Source organism: Orycteropus afer, unplaced genomic scaffold (assembly GCF_000298275.1).
Source record: "Orycteropus afer afer isolate SDZICR_OR568_19922 unplaced genomic scaffold, OryAfe1.0 scaffold00409, whole genome shotgun sequence".
Classification (NCBI taxonomy): Eukaryota; Metazoa; Chordata; class Mammalia; order Tubulidentata; family Orycteropodidae; genus Orycteropus; species Orycteropus afer.
This window is the reverse complement of record NW_006921996.1, coordinates 36,459-43,871: the sequence shown is the minus strand read 5'-3', so window position 1 is coordinate 43,871 and position 7,413 is coordinate 36,459.

The window sequence follows — 7,413 nt, the reverse complement described above, 5'->3', positions numbered from 1 at the left end:
CCATATCATTCTCATCTTTGGAAACCCTAAGGTACCTAGGGAGCATAGTGCCTAAGGCGCTTGACTGCTAACCAGAAGGCTGGCGGTTCAAACCCACCAGCCACTCCTCAGAAGGAAGGTTGGGCAATCCTACTTCCGTAGTGATACTGCCTCAGAAACCCAAGGAGGGTCGCTATGAGTCTGGGCCGACTCGACGGCACATAACAATAACAACAACAAGGTACCTAGAATAGAACTTGTCACATTGAAGGGGCTCAAAAACCCCAATGAATGAATGAAACCTTTAGTTCCTGCCAGCAATCTTGATGTTTGGAAAGATAGAGTAGAACTCTTCAGTGTAGTGTGAATGAGCAGGGGAAAAGTGAAATATCATGGGCCTAACATTCTAAGACTACCTGCCACAGTGCACTTTTATAAGTCAATGTTAGAACACCAATGAGATAAATTTATTATTCTGAGTCAAGAGTTTCCCTAACATGTCCTTATTTGCAGTCCCTATTTGCAATAAGTGTTAGATTTCTAATTGTATTTAAACAAAATACTCATAATATCTCAGGACTGTGAAGGATCTTAAAATTTATCTACACTAGAGGCCCATTTACTACTTGAAAAGTCTAGACCACATCTTGTTGAGTGGTCATCCATCTTCCACGGGGATATTTCCTGTGATAGGCAGAATTTTAAAAAATGACTCAACAGCATTCCATGCCCTCTAATCTCTAGAAGTTGTGAATGTAATGAGATGTCACTCCCATGATTGTATTATGTTATATGGCACAAATGACCTTTCAAAAAGGAATATTATCCAGGTCTACCTAATATAATCACATGAGCTCTTAACATCAGATAGCTTTCTCCAGCTAGTGGCAGAAGTAAGAGGAAGGAGTAAGAGAAATTCAAAACACAATAAAGGTTCATACTTCTATTGCTGGCTTTGAAGACAGAGGGGCCACAAGCCAAGGAATGCAAATGGCCTCTAGAAGTGGAAAACAATCCCTTCCTGACAACCAGCAAGGAAATGTGACCTCAGTCCTAAAACTGAATTCTGCTAACAATCTGAATGAGCCTTGGTGCAGATTCTCCCCAAAGCCCCCAGATAAGAGCCCAGATTGGCCAACATCTTGATTTTTGCCTTGTGAGACACTCATCTGAGCAACTCACTGAGACTGTATCTGAACTCCTGATCAACAGAACTGTGAAATAATAACTGGGTGTTGTTTAAAGCAGCAAATGTTGTGGTGATTTGTTATAGCAGTAATGGAAAACTAATAATCTCCATTGACATGAAGCTCACTACCTCCAGGGACCACCTCTTTGATCTTTGTAGTGTCTTTCCATTGGACCAATATTCCTTTCTATATCACCCATGATCATATACCTATTGTGTGGTCAGTCATTTAGAGCATATACAATCCTTTTCCCTACATGACAGCCCTTCAAAAAAATCAAAGTTAGTTCTCATGTCACATCCTTACTCCCTTAAAGCTATCTTTATATTACAAGGTTTTGAGTGCTCTTGCTTTTAACTTTCACACATCAACCTATGCATATGGCCTTATTTATGCAAGCAACTAATAAAATGAGGCACTCAGGAAGAATTCTGTACTTATGCATATTTTATAATCACTATCAGTAGCCAACCAGTTGCCGTCTAATCAATTCTGACTCATGGCGACCTCATGTATGTCAGAGTAGAACAGTGCTCTGCAGGGTTTTAAATGGTTGGTTTTCTGGAAGTAGTTCACCAGGCTTTTCTTCTAGCATGCCATTGGTTGAACTCAAATTGCAAATCTTTCAGTTAACAGCCAAGAGCATTGATCATTTGCACACCCAGGGGCTTCATCACATCTGAATTCCTTAGGATGACACCTTTAATATTGTCTAATTTTGAAGCTTTAGGCCCAGTATAATATATATGTGGTATTGCAGGTTGGATTTTCTTCTGGTTTTCCGAGAGAAACTGTCTTAATATTTCTGAGCAAGCCTTTCTTACATCATAAATAATATGGAGGGGAGGGGGTGTTTCAGCAGAAGTCTGAATTTTTAATTCCAGTCTCCAAGTTGGCAACCACCTAAGTGTATGTATGATTTATGAAGTTTATGAAGAAACATCCATCTGACAATAATGGAATAACTGGGGCTAGACTAGTCCTCCTATTGTAAACAACTATAATACTGGGAGAAAAATACATGAAGCAACTCTTTTCAGATATTGAACAACAGGGAGTGTGATCTCTGAGAAAATGGAATATACAAATTGTATCAGTTAGGGCCCTGGAAAGAGCTCTGGTAGTGTAGTGCCTAAGGCATTTGACTGCTAACCAAAAGTCTGGCGGTTCAAACCCACCAGCCACTCCTCGGAAGGAAGATTGGGCAATCTACTTCCATAGTGATACCACCTTGGAAACCCAAGGAGCGGTTGCTATGAGTTGGATCTGACTCCATGGCAGTGAGTTTGTTTGTTTGTTTTGATTTAGGGTCCTGGAAACGAAGGAAACAGATTTGGACCAAAGGGGCAATAATTGATAACTGGGATCATTGTTATACAGAATGAGCCTACTGATTGCCCTAAATTTCTATCTGGAGGCACTTTCCATACTGCAATACAGTAGTATGAAGCCCAACCAGAGCATAGTGGTCTGGTTGAGCTGAGGTGGCAGAGATCATAGTTTAGTGTTAGTGAGTCGTCTAGAATCTATAGGCCACAGAGAAGCACAGAGAAAATGCTTTGTATTCTGCCTAAAGTGTTTCCTTAAGTATTTGACTAAATATTAAGCTGTGTGTGTTAGATTGGGTTCTCTAGAGAAACACAAAAACCAGCAAAGCAAATATATATATATATATATAGAGAGAGAGAGAGAGAGAAACTTTATCTTAGGAAAATGGCTCACAAACATATAGAAGCTGGCAAGTCCAAAGTCCCTGGAGGAAATGGCGGGCTGGCGGCAGCTTTAGCTTCCACAATCGCAGGGGGCTGAGAAATTCAAGGTTGGCAGGCAGTACACTGGTTGTTGACTCCAACAAAGGACGAATCCAAGATCTCCAGGCTGAGCGGTGGGCTGCTCACTCAAGGAAAGTTGTAGTCAGCACGCGAGGGTCCCAATTCCTCAAGAATGTCTCTCTTCCCAGGATGTGCCTGGATATCCTGGAAGCAGGCCACACCCCTAGGGAAACTCTCCTTGGGCAGATTGGCCACTCAGAACACAGTCATCCGATCCCATCATGGGAACAACCACACAGAACCAAGTTGACACACAGCTCCAACTATCACACTGCATGTGCAGGCCTAGGCTCTACAGTGCCTACCAGAGAATAGATCTGGGAAAAATATGAGTTTCTGCTGCTTAGACCAGGCAGAACTTGCTGAAAATTCCAGGCATTCAGTTGGAATTTGCTGAAAATTCCACCATTCAATTGAATCCCAGGAAGGCCATACATTAGCGTATTACTACTCTATCTCTAGAGTTAGGTCTATCCCAGGACCACCCTATCAAAACTTAAAACTGCATGTTGAGTTGATCCAGTTGACCCATGAGAAATGTGCTACCTAGCAAAATGAAATTCAGCAATATTTGAAGAGACAAAAAATATATCTATACTCTGATCCACATAGCATTAACTATGTCCAGTATATTAAAATAAATAAATAAATAAATAGACAGGCAAGAAGCAAGAAAATGTGGTTCATACAACATCAGAATTAATGGAAAAATAGCTAAAGAAGATACAGATGTTGAATGTAAGATACAAGACTTTAGGCAGCTATTATTAATATATTTAAGGATTTAAAGAAAATTAAATAATAAAGAAATAGAGATATAAAAGCAATAATAAAGACTCCAATGGAAATTTTAGAACTGAATAATACAATACCTGAAAATTAAATAATAAAGAAATAGAGATATAAAAGCAATAATAAAGACTCCAATGGAAATTTTAGAACTGAATAATACAATACCTGAAATGAAGCTTATAAAGTTCTAAATTTTACATACATTAATTCATTTAAGAACCAGCATAAAACATGGAAAGATCATGAGGTTTGGAATTCAAATACAAGTTTTACCACCATGAAAGCTGGGGCAAATTACCATAATAGATAACTTAGGAAGTTTTTCTGATCTGAACAGCATCCCACTTCCCTACTTCTTTCTCCTGGTTTTTCGGTTTGTGCCACCATAACCAAGAATGCAAATGAAAGTAAACATCTTCTTAGAAATCCCACATTTCATGCCACAGTGCTTGACTGGAGCAGTAGCACTGGGAACAACTAGTCTTTCACTTGGAATTTTTAAAGAGAAATAAGAGAAGAGGGTCAACTTCTCTCAAGAGGAAATTCCCCAATGTCTATTTGAATAGTATTTTCTTCTCAGGGCACCTTATTGGACTTACTTCAATTCTTCAATAGGCAATTTTTAAGTTGACCTATTTTCCAGTTTACAAAAACACTAAAGTGGTGTTTGAAAAGAACTTATTGTAAATATTCTATGTTTTCTATTTTTGCAGTTAGGGATGTTGAAGCATTCAAAGAGCAAACTGCCTCCTGCTATTTTTCTACCACACTGCACTCCCACTCATTATTTCTCCAATCATCATTATTCTGTCATCTGTGCCCTTGTGAATGCTAATCCCTCCACCCACAATCCCCGTCCTTCCCTTCCTTCAGCTTTTATCAAAATTCTATGAATTCATAAAGGTCATCTCCTCCTTGAAACTTCCCCTGGTCTTTCCAAGGCATAGTGACTCTCCTTCATCTCTCTATTCTAGAATTTTTAGACCCCTTTCAGAGCATTCTCTTATGTCAATCTCTGTTTGAGTGTACATTTTGTGGGAGCAAGAATTGTATCTTTATTCATCTCTGAAAAACTCATATCCTGCTTTGTGAAGTTTTACACTCATAATGATTGATCAATATGTATTGAATTCAAATTTTGCATTAGTAGAGGCTAACTAATCTTGAAGAATTTTATCTATGCAGACATTAGACCCATGAAGAAAGGACAGGGATTATTTTCTAGTAAAAGAGAAAAATTCAATGGAGTGTTGGCTTTAAGTCAATTAGTACTTATTAAAATGAATGGCATGCCCAGGACCACAGCTAGTTAAGCAAATAATCACATCCCTTTACTCCATCTCTTTCCATTAGATTTACTCTCTCTCATTTACACCTTTTCTTTTGTACTCCAGAAAAATCCAGTCTTTACAATGTTGCATTCAAATGATGCTCCTTCTGACACCCTTCACCCTTCCCAACATAACCCCTGGTATCTTTATGTTGTTGTTGTTATGTGCCGTCAAGTCGGATCCAACTCATAGCAACCCCTCCTTAGGTTTCTGAGTAGGTATCACTATGGAAGTAGATTGCCCAACCTTCTTTCTGAGGACTGGCTGGTGGGTTTGAACAACCAGCCTTCTGATTAGCAGTCAAGAGCCTTAGGCACTATGCTACCAGAGCTCCTGGTATCTTTATGAGAAGCATCTTATTTAATGTCATTCTTCACACCAGTCTCTAGGTACACGAAGGAGGATTCAGATTGCAAAACTTGAAAACAAGATGTTTGCAGATGCAAGGAGAGCTATTTTCTCTCGAATTCCATTAGTCATAGCCAAGGTTTGTGAAAAAAGTTTTCATTTTTGTGAGACACTGTTTATCTGTCTATAAATTTAGTAATGAAATGCCTATGCCACAGGGATGTGAAGAAATTTCATTTTTGCTTATAAAATCCTCAGGGCATGTTTGGATACAAAGTGCAATAACACTATAAAATATTGCCCTGATATTGCTATCTCCAAGCCTGCAACTCATTTCTGCATTATGAGAAGCAAAGAAGAAGATTTATGGGAATGATAAGGACATAACTTTTCTCAAGTATTTAAATGAAGTTTTTCTTTAAATAGTCATTGTCTGTTAGTGTCCTATTTTTTGGGAGGGAGAAAGAATATTTATCAGTAGCTCTAGAAACTTTCCATTTATTGGTAGTCAAGGTAATATATCAGTAGGAGTTTTAAAAAGCAACAATTTATTAAATATCACTATGAGCACACTTTATACCCTCATTGCTTTAAATTCTTAAAACATCCTCACAGAGAGTCAGTGTCATTACTACTTTGTACATAAGGAAACTGAGGTTCAGAAAAGTTAAGCAAGTTTACCCAAGTCAAGTAGTGAAAGTACTGGGGTTTACAACTAGATCTTTGTGACTCTAAAAGCTTTTACTTTCTCTACTACTAGTTTATACAATAAATATAAATGACCAGTTAATATAGATCCATACTCTACTGTTCACAATCTGAGTCCCCATTCCTACTCTCAGATAAATCTGGCAACTCCTTGATTTCTTTAGAAATAAGTTTAAAATTAAATAGTGTTGGAGGAAAATGCTCCCAGCACATGGTATAGATGTTGTTGAAAGTTACTCCTGGCCTTGGCTTAGGTGCTAGGGAAAAGGATAGGCCTGTAAGTATAACCCAAAGAGGCAACTTTAGGAGCTAAGTGTGGGAATTCCTTGATGGTGGAAGAACCTGGAAATAATGGCATAATCCTCCCTCTTTTCCCTCTTAAAACCCTGCTAAATGAGTGTAAAATAATGAAAAAGCTATAAATCTGCAAGGGCAAACTGAACAAGAGAGGAGAAATCAACATACAAAGTCTCTGGGAAAAAATTGAAAAGCGTTTATCAGATGGGGCAATCTAATTCCGTAGTGATACTGTCGCGGAAACCCAAGGAGGGGTCGCTATGAGTCAGGTCCAACTCGATGGCACATAACAACAACAACAACAACATATCAGATGGAAGGTTAATAACTTCCTTAACTGAGTGAAAGAAGACTCTAACACTACAGAAGAGAATGCTAAGGAGAGCCAGACTCTTGAAGAATGAGGAGAGGCAGTCTCTGGGTTACAAACATGATCCATTCCTAACTATATCTTTAAGTCTTTAAGTGAATTTGCAAGTGAGTTGGAACAAGTGCATACACTTGTTCCCTGGTGGCACAGTGAATAAAACTCTCAGTTCCTAACCAAAAAGTTAGTGGTTGGAACTCACCAACCATTCCACAAGAGAAAGGCATGGCAGTCTGCTTCCATAAGGATTACAGCTTTGGAACCCTATGGGTTAGTTCTACCCTGTCTTACAGGATCAGTATGAGTTGGAATCAACTCAACAGAAGTGGATTTGGTTTGGTTTTGGGATTAGTTCAAGGAAAGGCTGGAAGCTTTTCAATGATTTAAAATCTTCATGTGTAGCAAGTGAAGGTGATTGTGATGAAGAATTTGTTATGAGTAGGGGTTTGTTCAATTGTTTCAAAGTGATGGCAAATGTAAATAACATTAAAGACCAAGTTATATTTGTAACACTGGGACAAATTGTACTGGAGGAGACAAGGGTGAGACATGGCTGAAAGACTGTTATT